Raw genomic sequence first — 22,923 nt, 5'->3', positions numbered from 1 at the left:
GAGAGAGAGGGAGGGAGAGGGAGGGAGGGAGAGGGAGGGAGAGAGAATCTCACGCAGGCTCCACCCTGTCAGAGTACTTCCTCTTCCCTGTTCCCATCTTCATGTTATTGCTGTGGTCAATTTTTCTTCTACATATTAGCAACCCCACAATACACTGCTATTAATTTTGCTTTAAATAATCACTTACCTCTTAAATAGATTATACATAGTAATTATTTCCAACACTTCATTTTTTAATGTAGATCCAAATTTTCACATAACACCATGTCTTTCACTTCTCTTTCTTATACTGTAGATGCCCTAGTAATGAATTCGTTCAACTTTTCCTTTAAAAACATATTTATTTTCCCTTAATTCTTCAATTTTCCTGGGTATAAAATTCTACTTAGGTTTTTCATTTTTTTTCTTTTGGTGTTTCAATTTATGGCCCACTAAAGCTTATGTAGATACTGAAAAGAATTCTGCTATAATTCTTATATCTGACCCTCACTACATAATGTGTTTTTCCTCTTGCTGCTTTAAGATTTTCCTTGAACAGTGATGTTCTGAAATTTAATTAAAATATGACTTTATGACTTTGTGTGTCTTTCTTTAGGTTTATTCCACTGTAGCCACTGAGCTGCTTTTACCATTACATTATTTTTTAAATTGATTCACCATTTCTAATTTCTCATCTCTTACCTTTTATTTCAAGTAATCAAGTATTTTTTTATTTTATTTCCCCCATTTGTTTGTTAGTTATCGTTCAAATGATTAGAGATTTGCAATATACACATTAAACTTATTAGTCTACAATAAAATTAGCTTCTCCCAGATAATGCAAGGAACTTAGAATATTTTAAATTCATTTACTCCCTACTGTATTTTGTGCTGTTGTCATATATGTCATTGCTGCCTGTATTTTCAACCCCAGAGGATATTATCTTAATATTATTGCTTTATTTTATTGTTTTATACAAGTCACTAAATTCTCTAAGCTTTTGTTTGTATGAAAACAATCCCTCTTTTCCCTTCTTTTTTGAATAATATTTTCACTCAAATATAGTATTCTAGGTTGCCATTTATTTTATTTCAGCACTGTTTAGATGCTATCCAATTGTCTTCTGACTGCTATTATTTCTGTTGAGAAGCAATCAATTTGTAATTATTACTTTGAAAGTAATGTCTTTTTTTCCATCTATATTTAAATAACATTAGTTTTGCTTTTATCTATAGCAGTTTGACTACATCATACCTCGGACGCTCTTCTTTGTGTTTAGTAATTTTAGGATTCTTAGAGCTTTTTGAATGTGAGTTGATATGTTTCATCAGGTTTTGGAAATTCTCAGTCATTATTTCTTCAAATATTGCTCCTGTCCTGTTTCTCATTTCTCTCTCCTTTGTTTTTGTAAACCTTATCACAAATGTTAACATTTTTTTCTTTCTTTCTTCCTTTTTTAAAATTATATTTTGGCATTTATATACCCTTATACACTCTTTGTATTTTTGGTCTTCGTTTCTTTCTGTGGTTCAATCTGAATTTTCCTTCACTTACCCATTTTTCAGTTTGCCAATTCATTCTTCTGCTCTAATTTTCTATTAAATCCATCTATTGAATTATTAATCTAAGATACCTATTTTTCAATTTTACAATATCTATCAGATTCTTTGTTTAAGATTTCCAGTTTCCTATTCTCCAGCCTGTATCAGTTTTCTCAAAAGCACTGATTACAGTGAACCTGAGATCTGGGTTGCCTGTGGATCCATTTCTATTATTTTCTTTTGGTCTTCAGGCATGTCCAGTAATTTTCAATTGAGGTATTAACTATGAAACAGGTATTAACTATGAAAATCTGTAGAAGCTCTTGTGATATTATTTTCTTCCATAAAATGTTTACTTTTCTTCCAGCAGGCAATTGGAATAGGAGCATGTAACCTTGATTCAATGAGTAATTGGGAGAAATCAAGGTGGAATTTCAGTATTTTGTGAGGGCCTGTCTATTTCTAGTCTGCCTTTACTTTCCACATGTAGTTCTTCATGGGTCTCAACTCAAAGAATAGAATGGTTATCATTGCTGCTCATCCTTGATTGGGACATGAACTCACATTTGTGTCTCCCAGCACTATGATATCCACGAAAGTTTGCTAGGCTATTAACCTCTTTTGTGTGTCATTATGTTTCTCTTCTAATCTTTTCACCTTGCACAGTTTTGCAATGCAAAATGTCTCAAGGGGGAAAGCAACAGAGAACGTCAAACTGTCTCAGTGCATTTTCTTTCTTTCTAGTATATTTATCCCCAACTCCTTTTCCCCCTTGATTATTCTCTAGTGCCTTCAAGTTGCTACATTTTAGTATTGGCCCAACTTTCAATGATGTTATCACAGGGAGAGTCTATTTGACATAAACTATTCTGATTCTCAAATATGTAGACTAATGTAATTTTAATTCTTTTTCTAAATATAATTTTGATGAAAACAATTATTTAGATATCAAAGAATCATTGTATTTCTGCCAAGTAAAATAACAACATGAAGTTAGGACACCTATTACTTGACAACCACATTTTTAAAGAATGACTATATTGTAGTCATGCTGGAAACCAAGTGATAAGAAGAAATAAACCATGAGATCATGTTACCAGCAGAATGTTAGTTGAAACCAAAGGGAAAGATACTGGAAAACAAGTTCTGCAATGTCGTGTGGGTGTATGTAGGAGGAAGAGAACCATTATTAGCCTATTTATTTTTAGAAAGTATCTTTTTCATTCCAAAAATATGACCATTTATCAGGTAACACTATGACCTTTCAATACAACTTGATAAAAGATGTTGATTGAAAGCCAGGTGATATTAATTATTCTGTGTCTGCTGAAATTTTGGTGGCAGAACTGAGTGTTCCCCTTTCCTCAGCTATTAAAAAAATCATAGCTGCATTGGTTGTATGAGAGAGAGCCTAACACCGTAGTATTGGTGGAAAAGCACTATTCTGTGTCCTATCTATAGTAAGAGCAGTTATGGAAGTGAGTTAATGAGGGAAATACATGAACAAACACAACCTTTAGGCCATTTATTTGGGTTATCAACATTCAGCAAACTTCTGACTTGCCCAACCTGCCCTCCCACAACAAAAATGCTAAACCACTGGAGAATGATGTCACAGTTTACCAAACAGGTGATATTAGAGTATACAGAAGAAACCCAAGAGGAGAGGAGGAGGCTGAGGAGGGATCTTGGAGTCATAGTAACCAAGATTCAAATTCCCCAATTCTGTCACTTCTGAACTATGTGGTCTTAGTCAGGTTGCCCAAGTCTCTGATTTTTCATTTGTAAAATGAGAATCATGATACCTACTTGTAATGCTGTTGCACGGGTTAGAGTCATACTAACCAAATGACAGACATAAATAGAATCTCAATAAATAATTGGTATTCTTGTTATCTCTTTCTCAAAATCACCAGGATAATAATGTATGTTTTGTTACTCATTGTCATGCAATTTTTACAGGGAAGGCAATTTGCCTTAGAGATTCCTTCAGAATTTCTTCAATTTTTATATTAAAAGAGCCGTGTAAAATTAGCAAAGCGTTAGCTAATGATATCTTAGAAGAGTTCATAATAATCACCCAGGAGCTTTTAGTAATTTCTCATGGAGAAAAGAAACAAACAGTGTAAGGTTGAGGAAAAAGGAAATCAAAGGAATGCCTTTGTCACTATAATTTGTTTTCCATTTATCATTTGAATTCAATTAGAATTCAATATAGGCTTCTTTGTCCTCCATGATTGGAAACACAAAATTAATTTGTGGCTCAATGACCTTGACATTGATCAGCTCTTTCTGGTACCACAACTTAGATGATTCTTCATAAACAAGAATATCTACTTTTGACTTTACCGCTGCTGTTCATCACCCCCTTCATGTCCTCAACTTACTGCCTCACTGGGTTAGTATCCTTGGCCCATACTAATAATCACTTTATCTCCCACTCAATTTCCTTGCTTCTTCCTGCTCCATTATGAAGGCATAGCAAAACATCAACCTTCTGGGGCACCTGGGTGGCTCAGCCGGTTGAGCATCTGACTTCAGCTCCAGTCATGATCTCAGTTTGTGAGTTCGAGTCCCTCATTAGGCTCACTGGTGTCAGCCTGTCAGCAGCCCACTTCAGATCCTCTCTCCCCCTCTACACTCTCCCCCGCCCCACAAAGCCATCAACTTTCTCACTATTGTCCCATTCCTCTTTATAGAAAAACTTGAGAGCTGTATCCCTGTTCTCCCTCCTCCCTCTGCACTCACTCTGTAGTAAGCCCACCACAAGCAACCAGATCTGTATGCATCACTCTTCTCAAATTGTTCATATCAAAGGCATCAGCTCCAGTAGTCAAAGGCACATCTTTATCTTACTCAGCAGCATGCTGAGTGTTAATTCCCTACTTAAAAAAAAAAACAAAACAAAACAAAAACAAAAAAACCACACCCTTCTTTAATTGGCTACAGGGACACATAGTTGCCCATAATTGTCTCAGATTTCACAGGTTGCTCCTCCTCAGATTCCTCTGGGACTCCCCCTCCTCCTTTCCTTCTCCTGATTTCTGAATGTTGGCAGGCTACCGGGACAAGTCCTCAGACTCTGACTTATCCATATTCACTCTCTTGATCACCTCATCCAGATGGGGGTTTTAAACAGCATCTACATGGTTCATCTGAGATTCTGTGATAGGCTGAATACTGTCTTTTGAAGATATCCCGGCACAAATCCTTGATGTCTGTAGATGTTACCTTAACTGGCAGAAAGGGCTTTGCAAATGCGATTAAGTTTAGGATCTTCATACGGGAAGATTGATCAGGGTGTTCAGGTGGGCCCTAAATGTAACCATGAGTGTACATATAAGAGGGAGGCAAAGAGAGATTTGACTACAGAAACAGAAGGCAATGTGATGACAGAAGAAAGATGCTATGCTGATGGCTTCGAAGATGGAAGAGAGAGCCAGTGGCCAATGAATGCAAGGACTACAGCTCTCAGAGTTGGAAAAGGCAAGGAAATGAGTTCTCCCCTAGAGCTTCTGAAGGAATGTGGCTTTCATTTCACTCAGTGAGACCATTTGGACTTCTGGCCTCTAAGAGTAGAAATTGTGTTGTTTTAAGCCATCAAGTTTGTGACCATTTATTACAGCAGCCTTAGGGAACAGTTACACTTTATTCTTTATATTTGAACATCTTTGAGATCAGGAGGCATCTAACAATCATGGCGGCAGAATTGCTGTTAGCCAGACAGAAGTTGTGCCTTCGTTTGAACAATTAGGTAGTGTTAAGTACATTCACATTTTTTTTGTGTGTGCAGCCACTCTCTAGAACTCTTCATCTTGCAAAACTGAAACTGTATATTTATTAAACAACAAGTCTCCACTGTCCTCTCCCCTCAGCCCCTGGCAACCACCCTTCTATTTCTGTCTCTATGAATTTGGCTACTCGAGGGACTTCATGTAAGTGGAATCACACTGCTTTTGTCTGGCTTATTTGCCTTAGTACAATATCAAGTTTCATCCATGTTGTATCATGTGTCTGAGTTTCCTTTCTCCTTAAGACTGAATAATACTCCATTGCATATATACCACATTTTGCTTCTCCACGGGCCTGTCAATGGACATTTGGTTTGCTCCCCACATCGCTTTGCATCATGTTTGGGGTAAAATCTGAAGTCCTTATGGTGGCTTAAAGACCGTTTATGATCTGGTCCTTAGCCATCACCTTGGCCTCTTTGCCTATTAAGCTTCTCCTCACTATGCCCCAACCACTCCAGCCTCCATCATATTCTTGCTGTTTCCTTTTTTTCCAGGACTCCTGTGCACACCCCACATGGCCCCTCCCTCTCTTCCATTTACATTCAAGTAAATATTCCTTCTAAGAGGGCACTCCCCAGACCACTACATCTCAAACAGGGCTGCTTCTGCTTGCCCTGCAGTTGTGTGGTGCTGACTCATGTTCCTCCAGAGCTCTTACTGCCTGATATTGAGTTTTTACAAGTTTATTTATTCTCTGTCTCCCAACCAGAATAAAACACCAAAAGGGCAGGGATTTTATGTCATTAAATGTTGAATCCTGAGTGCCTCAAATAGGAAATAGCACATACTAGAAATTCAATAAATGATCTAGAATATTGAATGAAGTAAAAGAGATCAGATTTAGTGATTCACTTTTGGAGTATTGTAAGCTTTTCAGTGAAAATACTTTATTTCTTAGAGCAGGTTTAAGTTTTCAGAAAAATTGCACAGAATGTGCAGAGCGTTCCTTTATACCTTCTCCAATTAGGTTCCTCTGTTATTAACATTTTGCATTACTATGGCACATTTGCTGTAATTGATAAACCAACATTGACACATTAGAATAACTAAAGCTCATGGCTTACATTAAGGTTCAGCCTTTATATTGTATATTATATGGATTTTGACAAATGCATAATGTCATGTATCCACGATTATGATATCATACAGAATAATTTCATTTCCCCCCAAATTTTCTGGGCTCCACCTATTCACTTCTCTTTCCTTGCCCCCAACCTCTGACAATGCCTGGACTGTTTAAATTTTATGTGACTAAGCGGCTAGACACTTCCCAGGACAAATATCAGAATGTCCATGTGTGAGTTTTCTGCTGTTCCTAACACACTGTCTTCAGGCTAAATATTCTTGCCTTTCAAAGCTATTAAGAAACTGCAGCACATTTCTTGGGTTTAAAAAAAGAAATAAAGAAAAAAAATCCACTTCACCTAATAATGTTCCATCTTGTTCTCCTTTCAAAAAGATTGCTTGGTTCCTAATTATCACCCAGCTGTGGTCCCAGAAGCTGACGTCGGAAAGCTGTGATGAATAGGGGGATTCACTGGGAATTCGTTTCTCACATAGATTCATTTCCTCCTTCTAGGGTTCTCCCCACTCCCACTTTTCCCCCTCATCTTCATTTTCTAACAAGCTTGAGTTATTGAGATTTCTAAAGCTGTTTTTATGCAATGCCACGTTAATTAAGAAAGAGCCACAAGCAAATTGATTTTTCCAGTCAGTTATGGGAGGAAGCCGTGCTTGAAAGTTTCCAAATCATAGATGCTCTAGTATAAGTACTGGGGACAGAAAGTCAGGAATATGGAGATCCACAAAAGCCCAGGTGTCTTTCTGTGGTAATGGGGACAGAGGAATTGCTAAGTGGATGATTTGCCTTTCCTGATAAGGAGAGGCTCTCTATCCTACTTAATGCCTATGAAGGGACCAAAATGTGGCAAGGGGGAGTAAGGTTTTGCGGTCTTCAGCTTGGCTCCTGGTAGGGGTGGGGTGCCTCCTTCCTTTACTCATATGACCACCAGCATTGGATTATTTCATTAGTCTTCAGTACTAGGCTCTCTCTTTGGAGAAACTTGGCAATTTTAAAATCACAGCTATTGCTAAATGCAGAGAAGTTTACTGAGTGCTAAGGAGGAAGATAATATATTCATGAGAGGAAATTATTTATGTTCATTGTATAAATCAAGTTCGTAATAATGGTTTGTTTTCCCAAATTGCTTGCCATTTCCTTGCATGTAATTCTTTCTTTCACACATGTTTTCCATGTGCTCATCTCAATGTCTGTGTTCCCATTTCTTTCTTTCTGTCTTAGTGGTATCTTGTCTGTGGCCCCAGGGAGTGAGTCACTCCTTGTACTATTTCCCTACATAATTTTAATATAACACTTTTCACTCTTCTACTAAGTAAGAAGTTCTTTCTTAAAGGCAAGAGCTTCATCGTGAGCTCCACAATCCAGGGTTAGGAGCTCCAGAAATTATTGATTGCAAGAATGAGCTTAGATCTTTTAACTATGGTACAGCAGGAGTCCTGGCTTGGGGGCAAGCTGTGGGGACCCTATGGACACTCCAGCATGTCTGGAGAGTAAGTGGAAACAGCACACTACAGGCTGTTTTTATGAGGATGGAGAATCTCTGGGGAAAGAATTAGTACTACAAGTCTCTTTCCTGGAAAGACCTAATCTCTCTTGCCTCCAGGCCGCTACACATGCTGAGCACATGTTCTGCCTAAAACTCTTCCTCCACCTCTGTACCAGGCTAATTTCATTTATGTTGCAGAGCTGAGTTTAAATCTCATTTCCTTAGGAAGTCTCTGCCAGCCACCCGGACCATCAGCCTCCCTTGTTCTTTCCTCCTGAAGCCTGCTGATCAGTACCCACATTGTGCTTAGTTCTTGTCCAGTGTCTGTCCTGCTTGCTCTTAAGTTTCTTGAGGTCAAGACTATCTCTGTTTTGTTTACTGCTTTACCTCAGAATCTGGCCCGGTTCCTGTGTACAACAGTGCCTCAAAAATATCTGTTAAATAAACAAATGAGTATATGCAAATACTCCACTTGAAAGACTCATAAGCACATCAAACTGAATATGTTGCAGACTTCTGATTTTCCCCTCTGAAGTCTATTCTTCATCTTCCTCATGTTAATAAACACACCCATATTTATCCAGCTTCTTAGCCCAGAAACTTGGTAGTTGGTCTTGATTCTTCTTCTTTTATCACACCTCCATATTGAATCCATCAGCAAATCCTTCCAGATTACATCTTCCATTTCCTTATAGCCACCTCCAGTGTCACTGTCCTCCTTCAGGCCACCATCATTTCTCACCTGGATAATTGCAAATCACTGCCTCCTTGCACTCTGTCCCCTCCTATTTGCTATTTAAGCTGCTAAATGATTACCAATTCCCCACAGAGCAGTCAAGATGATCTTTGCAAAATGTAAAGAAAACTATCCCACTGTTCTGGTCTTTAACAGAGCCTATCCCAGCATAATTTACAAACCCAAACATAGCCCAGCCATCCCTTACTGCTCCAATCCTACCTCCTGCTGCCTTTCTCACTCAGCTCTAGCTGCGCTCACTGTAAGCTTACTTTAGGTCATCGAATATACCATGCTTCTCTCTTCCTTATGGTCCTTGTGATTCTCTTTGCCTGGAGAATTCTTCACCTGCCTCCTTATTTCCTTCTCATCCTTTGGGTTTCAGGTTATATGTCACTTCCTGAATAAGGCCTCCTGACAATTTAATCAGCTTTTTTTTTTTTTTTTTTTTTTTTTTTTTATAGCAAATGGAGGTGGTGCAGAGAGAGAGGGAAGACATTCTCAAGCAGGCTCCACACCCAGTGCAAAGCCCAGTGTGGGGCTGGATTTCACAACCATGAGACNGCATGTGTCTGAGTTTCCTTTCTCCTTAAGACTGAATAATACTCCATTGCATATATACCACATTTTGCTTCTCCACGGGCCTGTCAATGGACATTTGGTTTGCTCCCCACATCGCTTTGCATCATGTTTGGGGTAAAATCTGAAGTCCTTATGGTGGCTTAAAGACCGTTTATGATCTGGTCCTTAGCCATCACCTTGGCCTCTTTGCCTATTAAGCTTCTCCTCACTATGCCCCAACCACTCCAGCCTCCATCATATTCTTGCTGTTTCCTTTTTTTCCAGGACTCCTGTGCACACCCCACATGGCCCCTCCCTCTCTTCCATTTACATTCAAGTAAATATTCCTTCTAAGAGGGCACTCCCCAGACCACTACATCTCAAACAGGGCTGCTTCTGCTTGCCCTGCAGTTGTGTGGTGCTGACTCATGTTCCTCCAGAGCTCTTACTGCCTGATATTGAGTTTTTACAAGTTTATTTATTCTCTGTCTCCCAACCAGAATAAAACACCAAAAGGGCAGGGATTTTATGTCATTAAATGTTGAATCCTGAGTGCCTCAAATAGGAAATAGCACATACTAGAAATTCAATAAATGATCTAGAATATTGAATGAAGTAAAAGAGATCAGATTTAGTGATTCACTTTTGGAGTATTGTAAGCTTTTCAGTGAAAATACTTTATTTCTTAGAGCAGGTTTAAGTTTTCAGAAAAATTGCACAGAATGTGCAGAGCGTTCCTTTATACCTTCTCCAATTAGGTTCCTCTGTTATTAACATTTTGCATTACTATGGCACATTTGCTGTAATTGATAAACCAACATTGACACATTAGAATAACTAAAGCTCATGGCTTACATTAAGGTTCAGCCTTTATATTGTATATTATATGGATTTTGACAAATGCATAATGTCATGTATCCACGATTATGATATCATACAGAATAATTTCATTTCCCCCCAAATTTTCTGGGCTCCACCTATTCACTTCTCTTTCCTTGCCCCCAACCTCTGACAATGCCTGGACTGTTTAAATTTTATGTGACTAAGCGGCTAGACACTTCCCAGGACAAATATCAGAATGTCCATGTGTGAGTTTTCTGCTGTTCCTAACACACTGTCTTCAGGCTAAATATTCTTGCCTTTCAAAGCTATTAAGAAACTGCAGCACATTTCTTGGGTTTAAAAAAAGAAATAAAGAAAAAAAATCCACTTCACCTAATAATGTTCCATCTTGTTCTCCTTTCAAAAAGATTGCTTGGTTCCTAATTATCACCCAGCTGTGGTCCCAGAAGCTGACGTCGGAAAGCTGTGATGAATAGGGGGATTCACTGGGAATTCGTTTCTCACATAGATTCATTTCCTCCTTCTAGGGTTCTCCCCACTCCCACTTTTCCCCCTCATCTTCATTTTCTAACAAGCTTGAGTTATTGAGATTTCTAAAGCTGTTTTTATGCAATGCCACGTTAATTAAGAAAGAGCCACAAGCAAATTGATTTTTCCAGTCAGTTATGGGAGGAAGCCGTGCTTGAAAGTTTCCAAATCATAGATGCTCTAGTATAAGTACTGGGGACAGAAAGTCAGGAATATGGAGATCCACAAAAGCCCAGGTGTCTTTCTGTGGTAATGGGGACAGAGGAATTGCTAAGTGGATGATTTGCCTTTCCTGATAAGGAGAGGCTCTCTATCCTACTTAATGCCTATGAAGGGACCAAAATGTGGCAAGGGGGAGTAAGGTTTTGCGGTCTTCAGCTTGGCTCCTGGTAGGGGTGGGGTGCCTCCTTCCTTTACTCATATGACCACCAGCATTGGATTATTTCATTAGTCTTCAGTACTAGGCTCTCTCTTTGGAGAAACTTGGCAATTTTAAAATCACAGCTATTGCTAAATGCAGAGAAGTTTACTGAGTGCTAAGGAGGAAGATAATATATTCATGAGAGGAAATTATTTATGTTCATTGTATAAATCAAGTTCGTAATAATGGTTTGTTTTCCCAAATTGCTTGCCATTTCCTTGCATGTAATTCTTTCTTTCACACATGTTTTCCATGTGCTCATCTCAATGTCTGTGTTCCCATTTCTTTCTTTCTGTCTTAGTGGTATCTTGTCTGTGGCCCCAGGGAGTGAGTCACTCCTTGTACTATTTCCCTACATAATTTTAATATAACACTTTTCACTCTTCTACTAAGTAAGAAGTTCTTTCTTAAAGGCAAGAGCTTCATCGTGAGCTCCACAATCCAGGGTTAGGAGCTCCAGAAATTATTGATTGCAAGAATGAGCTTAGATCTTTTAACTATGGTACAGCAGGAGTCCTGGCTTGGGGGCAAGCTGTGGGGACCCTATGGACACTCCAGCATGTCTGGAGAGTAAGTGGAAACAGCACACTACAGGCTGTTTTTATGAGGATGGAGAATCTCTGGGGAAAGAATTAGTACTACAAGTCTCTTTCCTGGAAAGACCTAATCTCTCTTGCCTCCAGGCCGCTACACATGCTGAGCACATGTTCTGCCTAAAACTCTTCCTCCACCTCTGTACCAGGCTAATTTCATTTATGTTGCAGAGCTGAGTTTAAATCTCATTTCCTTAGGAAGTCTCTGCCAGCCACCCGGACCATCAGCCTCCCTTGTTCTTTCCTCCTGAAGCCTGCTGATCAGTACCCACATTGTGCTTAGTTCTTGTCCAGTGTCTGTCCTGCTTGCTCTTAAGTTTCTTGAGGTCAAGACTATCTCTGTTTTGTTTACTGCTTTACCTCAGAATCTGGCCCGGTTCCTGTGTACAACAGTGCCTCAAAAATATCTGTTAAATAAACAAATGAGTATATGCAAATACTCCACTTGAAAGACTCATAAGCACATCAAACTGAATATGTTGCAGACTTCTGATTTTCCCCTCTGAAGTCTATTCTTCATCTTCCTCATGTTAATAAACACACCCATATTTATCCAGCTTCTTAGCCCAGAAACTTGGTAGTTGGTCTTGATTCTTCTTCTTTTATCACACCTCCATATTGAATCCATCAGCAAATCCTTCCAGATTACATCTTCCATTTCCTTATAGCCACCTCCAGTGTCACTGTCCTCCTTCAGGCCACCATCATTTCTCACCTGGATAATTGCAAATCACTGCCTCCTTGCACTCTGTCCCCTCCTATTTGCTATTTAAGCTGCTAAATGATTACCAATTCCCCACAGAGCAGTCAAGATGATCTTTGCAAAATGTAAAGAAAACTATCCCACTGTTCTGGTCTTTAACAGAGCCTATCCCAGCATAATTTACAAACCCAAACATAGCCCAGCCATCCCTTACTGCTCCAATCCTACCTCCTGCTGCCTTTCTCACTCAGCTCTAGCTGCGCTCACTGTAAGCTTACTTTAGGTCATCGAATATACCATGCTTCTCTCTTCCTTATGGTCCTTGTGATTCTCTTTGCCTGGAGAATTCTTCACCTGCCTCCTTATTTCCTTCTCATCCTTTGGGTTTCAGGTTATATGTCACTTCCTGAATAAGGCCTCCTGACAATTTTTTTTTTTTTTTTTTTTTTTTTTTTTTTAAGAGAGAGAGAGCAAGTGGAGGTGGTGCAGAGAGAGAGGGAAGACATTCTCAAGCAGGCTCCACACCCAGTGCAAAGCCCAGTGTGGGGCTGGATTTCACAACCATGAGACCATGACCTGAAATCAACAGTGGGATACTTACTTAACCTACTGAGCCACTCAGGTGCCTCCAGCTCCTGATTTTCATTACAACACCTCAACTAGTTTCTTCTTAGCATTTCATACAGATAGTGGTGCATTTATTAATTTGTCATGATGCTTGTTTTGTGCATAAGTGTTCACCATGAGCATGTGGTCAGCATGTAATAGTTGTTCAGTAAACATTTGTTGACTGAAAGAACATGAACAAAATTCAAGGGTAGTGGGGCGGGGATAGAACAGAAGGGCAGTTCTGAGGACAGTACAGGATCTGTTGCAACTAAATGCAGTGGCCCAGATATCGGCTCCCTCTGCCTTGGTCACCGTTAGCCTTGGTGTGGGCATCTGCAGCAGCCTGCTTCTCTTTGAGCAGTGGAGGTGAACCTCTCACCCGGGGCACAGGAGAGACAGATGCAGCACCATGGAAGGCTGGACATACTGGGGTCCCATCATGGCCAAGGAATTTAGTTATTTGAACCCTTAGGTGGTGCCATATTGGAAGAACTTGGGCCTTGCTAGGACCCAGATGGGAAGAATTTTCAGGGGCTGGAGTTTCTATAGAGTGATGAGGGTGGAGCTAGAAAAATGCCATTCTGTGAGCATGGTGGCCAGGCACATGTAGGTTTTCACTCTTTTAAGCCTTGTCTCTCAATCAGTAACTTACTTATAGTTTGATTTTTACCTTCAAGACAGAGTAGGCAGCATTAATAATCACTCACATCAATAGTGGTGGAAGATGAGGTCTCAGGGAGTTAAACAAAACCTCAGTCCCACTGGTGGGAGTGGTTGCAATTTTATGAAGTCACTTTGGAAGTACATTAAAAAGCAGACACAAAAGGTCTTTCAGCCATGTTCCAGCTGCTGTAGAAACCCTTCAGGTATTTATGTCAATGAGTACATTAACAGTCTTAATAGGTCACAGGTGGCTGCATTTTATTTTTTTTTAAAGCATTCTTACAAGGCGATTCAATTTAAGTATACATTTGGGCCAAATTCCCATCCTTTATGGCTCTACGGGGGCATGAATTCATTAGAGAAAAGGCATAGAGTTCTTTAAAAGGAAGAATTGTCTACCAGTTAATGAGTTGGCATAAAATATTAGGAACTTTATATCCTGTTTCCACCCTGTTCATTGTCACATTATTTCCTTCAGTGAGGGCTGGTTTTCCTAAGGGCTGATGTTTCTTGTTGCCCTCTCGAACATGGATTCTAGGTCAGGAAAGTGAGATCACATGAAAACCAACATGGATTAGTCTTGCTCAATATCCAGCCTCTTCAGGCTTCCTCTCACTCTGGAAATGAGGCTACATTAGCTCGGCCTTTCTGTCTCCTATCCGAGAATCACTCTCCACTTCTTGGGCCAGCTCTGAAAAATGGGCTTCTTTCTCATCCCTCGTCCCTAAGTTTCTGCACGGGAAATCTGACGCTACCATTGTCTCCCGTTTTCTAATGTTTTTTTTCTTAAAGAATTCATTTTTTTAATATTTCAAGCTTTTATTTAAATTTCAGTTAGTTAACCTCTAGTGTAATATTAGTTTTAGGAGTAGAATTTAGTGATGTATCACTTACATATAACACCCAGTGCTTATTGCAAGAAGTGTCTTCCTTAATACCCATCACTCGTTTAGCCCATCCCCCTCCCACCTACCCTCCAGCAACCCTCAGTTCATTCTCCAAGAATTCATTTATTGTGGTAAAATATACAAAACATGAAATTTCACATTTGAGCCATTTTGAAGTGAACAGTCCATTCACATGGTAAGTTCATTCACATTGTGGTACAACTGTTACTACTATCCTTCTCCAGAACCTGTTCATCATCACAAACTGAAACTCTGTGCCCATGAAACACTAGCTCCCCATTCTCCTACTCCCAGGGTTACCCCCAGGTAACTCCTCTTTTACTTTCTGGACAGTCTTGCACTTCATTCCCTAACCACAAGGATCAGTCAGAGACCAGAATGTTATTTTTGAACTATGATATGAGAGATGAAGCCTTGCTGCTTGCTAAGAAAATTTTTATATTTTCTGCCTGAGTGGACTTCTGAGTATCCCTTCATACCTCAGCCTTCGCTGCCTTTCTCTGCCTGTCTCTCATGGTTTCCCTACTATTTTGCTTTGAGTTCCCTGCCTTTCAACATACTCTTCCTACTTTCAATCCCCCTTTCCCTGTGTCTGTGGCTTACTTCCATACTCTCTGAAGTAGTGTCCTATCTGCCAGACTACACTTCTCTGAATCAGCACCTGTAGCTGGAACGTTCTCCCTACCCCCTTGTTCTAAATCTTCATCCCTCCCAGCATGCTCTTCCAAGGTTACCTGGAAGCCTCTTGAGGCAAAAGAACATTGCCATTCAGTGATGGTTACAGGGAGACAAAACCACTAACTCTGCAATCTCCTGTAGTATAAAGCTCTATGCCTTCTGGGAGGACATAGGTTCAAGTTCAGAATTAGCGGCAAAAGGCAATGAGAACTGACAAAGTACTACACAAGGAAACAGGTAGCACTCAGGCAACACAAATGAAATGCCTTTTAATAGACTGGAATGACTCACTATGAAATCTCATTTTATATATAGATTTAAGACTGACTTCAAATGTCATTAGCTCCATTTCCCCAGGCCCCTCACACCACTATGTGAAATGCAAATCTCTTTGCCAATACCCGCAACAAGGATAGTAACAAAATACATTTCCTAGTATCCCATTGTACCTCAACAGGTTAGGTTATTAAAGTTCAAGGCCCTACTCCGAAGAAAAGCTTGTTCTTGTTCTTCCAATGTCAAGTATTAGTCATCTCCACTATTAAAGACTGATTCAGCTAAAGAATTCACTTCTATACTTTTTAATAGTAGGTATTTTTAGAGGTCAGTGAAATATTACTGTGAGATTGAAAATAATGAGCCAATTCCTCATCACCTTCAAGAGAAATGACACATATTAAGACCTCGCTCCCTGAGAAGAGAGATGAAGTAGGATTAGATATTCATAATAACTCTGAATTCTCAAGTACTTCATTTTTCAGGGACCTTTAAAAATAGTTCAGGGAGCCTATTTCAAATAGCATTTGGGTCGTCTATAACAGTCTCCTACTCTGCCATGTGCCACTCCTGGTCAGGGCCAAGGCAAGATCGGAACACAAACAGGGACCAGGGTCTCACCGTCAAGCAGGTGAGTAAGAAGTTTAAGGTAGAATTTTCAGCTGTGAGATGAATAAAGCCTGAAGATCTAATGTAAAACATGGCAACTATAGTTGATAACACCGTATTATATAATTGGAACTTGCTAAGAGAGGAGAACTTCAACGTTATCTCAAGAAAAGAAAAAAATATTTTTTGAAAAGCTGAATTACAGAGTGGAAGCAGAATCTCTTAAAACTTAGAGCAACTTCTCACCAGCTGAGCAGAAATCAGAGACATAAAAGTCTGATCAGACTCAAACAGGAAGCAGAGACAGTGAAAGCCTAGATGCCTGCTGTCTGCTGACATATGCCATAGAACAGGACCAAGACTTCCTCAAAACATGTAGTGGTAGAAAGGGTGTTAGATTTTAATTTGCGAGACCAGGTGTAAGCTCCAATTCCATTACGTTTTACATATGTATTTGGGGCAAATCACTTACCATCTCTGAACGTGTTTCTTTCTCTAGTTAAATAACAACACAACTCATTTTACAGAGTCCTTACGTATCAAATGAGCTGAGGCTTTGAGCCCTGGAAGGCATTGTACAGTCATAAAAGCTAGATTTTCCTAAAAGAAACAAACCTTGCAGGCTTTAAAAAGAAAAATCCAGCTATTTGTTCCATAGGGGATGTCAGCTGTATACAGAAAACAAAGTCGAGAGAGATTATGTTTTCCTCTTCGGTTCTGTTCAAGAGTTCCATGTCATGTTTTTTCAGCTGTTAATCATGGATATTTCTGCCAAATATGTAACAATGATAGTGCTAGCTAAACCTTTTCTGAACGCCACTTTAGCACTAAGCCAGCACAGAGCCAAATGGTACACATTTTTCTGGAACATATCTGTGTGATATCAGTTAATTTTATCCCAGACTTTCTATATAGACCTTCTCTGATCAGTCTTGTAATACTGCAGAAAAGAGAGAGAATTTTCATCTTTCTAGGAAACTTCATTTTTTAGACAGTTCTAGATTTATAGATGTATAGAGTTTCCATTTTCCCAAACCCAGTTTCCTCTGTTATTAAGTTTTCATATACTTGTTGCAATTAATGAGTCAACATTGAAACATTGTTATTAAATAATGTCTATATTTAGTGAGTTTTCCTTAGTTTTTACCTAAAGTCGTTTTTTATGTTCCAGGGTCCCATCCAGGATACCACATTATGTTTTCTCGCTATGTCTCCTTAGGCCTCCCTTAGTTTTGACAATTTTTCAGATTTTCCGTGTTTTTGATGGCCTTGACAGTTTTGAGGAATACTGGTCAGGTATTTTGTAGGATGTCCCTTAGTTGGAATTTTCCTGACTTTTCAGACAAAGGCCATAGAAGTAAAGTACCATTTTCATCATATCATATTAAGGGTGCATTCTATCAACATGACTTACCATTGTTGCTGTTCATCTTGATCACCTGACTGAGGTAGCTTTTGTCAGACTTCTGTGCTATAAGGTTATTTTTTTGTTCCTCCTTTTCACATGGTATGCTTCTGAGGAAGGCACTATGCGCAGACTACACAGCCTCACTTAAGGAACGAGGAGTTATTCTCCACTTCCTTGAGGATGGAGTATCTACATAAATTATTTGGAATTCTTCCATGTGGGAGATATTTCTCCTCCATTTCAATTATTATTTAATTATTTATATCAGTATGGACACGTGGACATTTATTTAATACTTTGGACTATAACCCAATATTACTTTGAGTTTTTGCCCAAATTGTTCCAGCTTTGAACAGCGGGAACTCTTTCATTCGGCTCCTGAGTCCCTTTGTAGTATCTCCCTCATTATGGGATTTTATTTACTTTGTTTTGGTTTCTGGGTTTTGGACACTTTCTAGCACTATAAAATGCTCCAAGCTCATTTCCTGCTGCAGTCCTAGAATCAGCCATTTCTCCAAAGAGTCCTGGCTCCTCTTATTGGAGAATGGTATTTAGAAACCAAGATCTGGGTGGTAGTTGTGCTTGTTGCTATGGAGTGTTGGTGCTTCTGGGACCTCCCAGCGGACCGAACAAGGGAATATATGTGTATATATGAACCCATGTATTGACACATCTCTAAAAATATTTTTATATATAACCATCTTTATCTGTATTAAGCTAAACATGGGTTCATATTGATATCTCCAACCCCAGTTTAGTATCACATGGATCATTTTGGTCTCCTCCACTTGCTTTTTTGTCAGCTTCCACTCTAACAGTGAGAAGCCTGGCTTGCTTAGTTCCAGTATAAATTGAGTATAGTAGTTTCAGAATTATTAACCCATCCTGTTATGGGGAACAACTTTACCAACTAGAGTACAATGATTGTATACAGTTTCTTTTGCTTTTAAATCTTATGGACACTGCTCATTCCCTATATTACTTAGTTCAGCACCTTTTCCCCACCTCCCTTGGTGAGGTTGTTTCATACACTATAACACAGTTCAGTTCTCTTATGATAGTCTATATTCCTCCTTGGTATCTTTGACATCTAAATGGTTTCTTAAACTTTTACACAAACTAAGTTTCACTCTTCGTGCTATAAAATTCAGTGGGTTTGGACAAATGGATACTGCTATATCCACAATTGCAGTATCATACAGAATAGTTTCACCACCCTAAAATATCCCTGTACTACATATATTTGACACTCCCCCTTCCACATCCCTGAACCCTTGGTGACCATTCGTCATGTTACTATCCCTATAATGTTGCCTCTTCCAGAAAATTATATAGTTGGAATTATACAGTACATAGCACTTTCAGACTGTCTCTTTTTATAAAGCTCCATGCATTTAAAATACATTCATGTATTTTTGTTTTTTGTTAGCAAATTTCTTAATTATGGCTGAATAATATTCCACTGCATGGATATACCATAGTTTGTTTATCCATTTACCTATTGACAAATATCTTACTTGTTTCCAAGTTTGGGTGATTATGAAAAAAAAAGATGCTATAAGAATTCAGAAACAATCCAGTTTTAGCATATGCCTATCAATTGAAAAACTTCCTTTGAACTATTGGCAGTCAGACCCTGCTCTTTTCTTAATCCTAGGCAGTACTGTACTTTTTAGAAATTATTTTTAGATATGATCATCATAGTCTAATGTGTCTGGTTTCTTTCATTTGGGATTATGTTTTTGATGTTCAACCATGCTGTTGCATGTATCAGTAATCCATTCCTTTATATTATTGTGCAATATTCCATTGTTAAGATTTACTACATTTAAAAATATTTTTTTAATGTTTTATTTATTTCTGAGAGAGAGAGAGAGAGAGACAGTGTGAGCAGGGGAGGGTCAGAGAAAGGGAGATACAGAATCTGAAATAGTCTCCAGTCTCTGAGCTGGCTGTCAGCACAGAGCCCAACGTGGCGCTCAAACCCACAAATGGTGAGATCATGACCTGAGCCAAAGTCGGACGCTTAACCGACTGAGCCACCCAGGCACCCCAAGATTTACTACATTTTTAATGCATTCATCTGTTGATGGACATTGCTATTATTTTTGGCTATTGTGAGTAGTGCTACTATGACCATTCATGCATAGGTTTTTATGTGGACATATGTTCTCATTTCTCTTGTGTAGATATGTAGGAGTGCAATTGCTTTTGGTAAGTTTATATTTAATTGTTTAAGAAATTATTGGTTTCCCAAAGTGGTTGCACCATTTTGTTCCTACCCACAATGTCTGAGGGTTGCACTTCCTCCACATCCTCAGCAACACTTCGAATTTTCAGTCTTCTTGAGGTTAGCCACTCTAGTAGGTGTGAGGTGGTATCTTGTGGTTTTAACTTGCATTTCCTAATGACTAATGGCATTGAGCATCTTTTTATGTATTTATTAGCCACTTGCATATTTTCTTTGGAGAAAACGTATATTCAAATCATTTGCTCATTTTCTTTTCTTTTTTTAATTTAAATCCAAGTTAGTTATCGTATAGTACAATAATAATTTCAGGAATAGAATTCAGTGATTCATCACTTACATACAATACCCAGTGCTCATCCCAACACATGTTCGCCTTAATGCCCCTCACTCTTTTCTCCCCTTCCCCCACCCAACACTCTGCCAGAAACCCTGTTTGTTCTGTTTTTAAGAGTCTCTTATGGTTTGTCTCTCTCTCTGTGTTTATTTAATTTTTGTTTCCTTATGTTCATCTGTTTTATATCTTAAATTCCACATATGAGTGAAATCATATGAGATTTGTCTTTCCCTGACTGACTGATTTCGTTTAGGATAATACACTCTAGTACTCTAGATCTATCCACATTGTTGCAAATGGCAAGATTTCATTCTTTTTGTTCACCGAGTAATCTCCATTGTATTTATACACCACATCTTCTTTATCCATTTATAAGTCGATGGAAATTTGGGCTCTTTCCATACTTTGGCTATTGTTGATAGTGTTGCTATAAACATTGGGGTGCATGTCATTTGCTCATTTTCTTAATATAATTTTTTTTCTTTCCTATTTGCTCATTTTTATGGGAGTTATTGTCTTCTTATTATTGAATTGTAAAATGTATTATTCTGTATAAAACTTCTCTATCTGATAATGTTTTATACATATTTTTCCCCAGTCTCTGGCTTGTCTTTTTATCTTCTTAGTGGTATTTTGCAAAGACCAAAATATTTTATTTTGATGAAGTTCAATTTATCAACATTTTAATGGATGTGCTTTTGATGTCATATGCAAGAAATACTTACTAACCCCAAATCACAAACATTTTTCTCCTGTGTATTCTTCTAGACATAGTTTTAGCTCTTACAATCACATCTATGATAACTGACTTAAAATTTGTATTAGTTTGGGGGGTGCTTTTTATTTGTTTGTTTTTGCAAATGGATGGAGCTCCATTTGTTGAAAAGATGATTTCTCCCCATTGAATTACCTTGGCACATTTGTTGAAAATAGGTTAACCATATATATGTAGGGCTTATTTTTGGACTATTCTGCACTGTTGATTTTTATGTCTATCATTATGCCAATATCACACTGTCTTGCCTACTATTACTTTGTGTTGAATTTTGAAACCAGGCTGTGTGAGTCAACTTTGCTCCTCTTTCTCAAAATTCTTTTGACTATTCTATGTTGTTTGCATTTACATATACATCTGAGGTTCAGCTTATTGATATTTAATAAAGGAAACCAGCTGGTATTTTGGTAGGCACTATTTTGAGCCTCTAGATCAATTCGGGAAAACTTGATATCTTAACAATTGGAAAACAAAGTTTTCCAATCCATGAACATAATATCTTTCTCACTTATTTAGGTCTTCTTTCATTGTGCTCAGTAATATAATATAATTTTCAATGTATACAGAGGTCTTATTTTTAACAAAATTATTCTTACATATTTTTGTTCTTTTTGATGTTATTGTTAATGGCGTTTTTAAATTAATAACAGTTTTAGATTGTTTGGTGCTGGCATACAGGAATACATTGCTGTTTGTATATTTATATAGTATCTTATGACCTTGCTAAACTCTATAAATTAGTCTTTTTCTTAGGGTCCTTAGAATTTTCTACACAAAAGATCATTTTGTCTGTGAATAAAACATTTTACTTCTTCCTTTCTAATCTATATACATCTAGTATCATGTTCTTGCCTTGCTTCACTGTCTAGAGCCTTTAATACAATAAATTTCCCCAATCTAAGGAAGAAAGAATTTAGTCTTTCATCACTAAGTGTGGTATCAACTGTGAGGTTTTTAAATAGATACCCTTTATTAAGTTAAAGCAGTTCTCTTTTCTTCCTAGTTTGTTGGGAGTTTTTAACATGTGTTGGGGTTTTTCTTCCACTTCTTTTCCTGCATCTACTGAGTTGGGTTTTGCCCTTTATCCTCTTAATATTGTGTATTACATTGATTGATTTTTTAAAATTTATTCTTGTAAATCCCACCTTTTCATTGTTTGTAATCCTTTCCATACATTGATGAATTTGATTTGTTGATGTTCTGCAAAGGATTTTTGTGTTTATACTCATGGGAATTATCGTTCCATAGTTTTATTTATTTATTTTTCTTCTGATACCTTCATTATATCAATAGAAAAAGAATTTCTCTATTTTTTGAGTTTGTATAGAGTTAATGTTATTTTTTCCTTTAAATGCTTGATAGATTTTATGAGTAGAATTATTTGGGGCTTGGTTTTCCTATGTGGAAAGAGTTTTATATATCAATTCAATTCTTTACTTGATATATATCTATTCAGTTAATATTTCTTTATGAGTCTTTTTTAGTAATTTGTGTCTTTCTAGGAATGTCTTTTAATTTATCAATTCATTTCATTTAAATTATCTAATCTGTTAGCATAAAATTGGTTATAATATTCCTTTAAAACTATTTTAATCTCTTTATCATCTGTGTTATTGTGTCTCTTTTATTATTGATTTTTGGATTCTCTGTCTGCTTCTGCCTTTTTCCTTGATCAGGCTAGGTAGAGGTTTATCATTATTGTTGATGTTTTCAAAGAACCAAATTTTAATGTAATTGAAATTCTCTATTGCTTTGCATTTTTCATTTTATTGATTTCCATTCAGATCTTTATTATTTCCTTCCTCTATTCCCTTCGAATTTGATTTGCTCCTCTTTTCTTGGCTTCTTATCCTCGAAACTTAGATTATTGATTTTAGATCTTCTTTTTTAATGTAAGCATTTATAGCTATAAGCCCCCCTATAAGCACTATTTTAGCTGCCTTCCATAAACTTTTGATATTGTTTACTCTCATTTTTTAATTAGGTCATGATATTTTCTAATTTATTTGTGACTTTTTTTTTTGATACAGGAGCTATTTAGAAGTGTGCTGTTAAATTTCCAAATACTATAGGATTTTCCAGATTTCTTTTTGTTACTGATTTTTAATTGAGGTCCATTGGAATCAGAGAGTATACTTTGTATGG

Source organism: Hyaena hyaena, unplaced genomic scaffold, assembly GCF_003009895.1.
Source record: "Hyaena hyaena isolate Hyena2069 unplaced genomic scaffold, ASM300989v1 scaffold_394, whole genome shotgun sequence".
Lineage (NCBI taxonomy): Eukaryota > Metazoa > Chordata > Mammalia > Carnivora > Hyaenidae > Hyaena > Hyaena hyaena.
Note: the sequence above shows the minus strand (reverse complement) of the source record.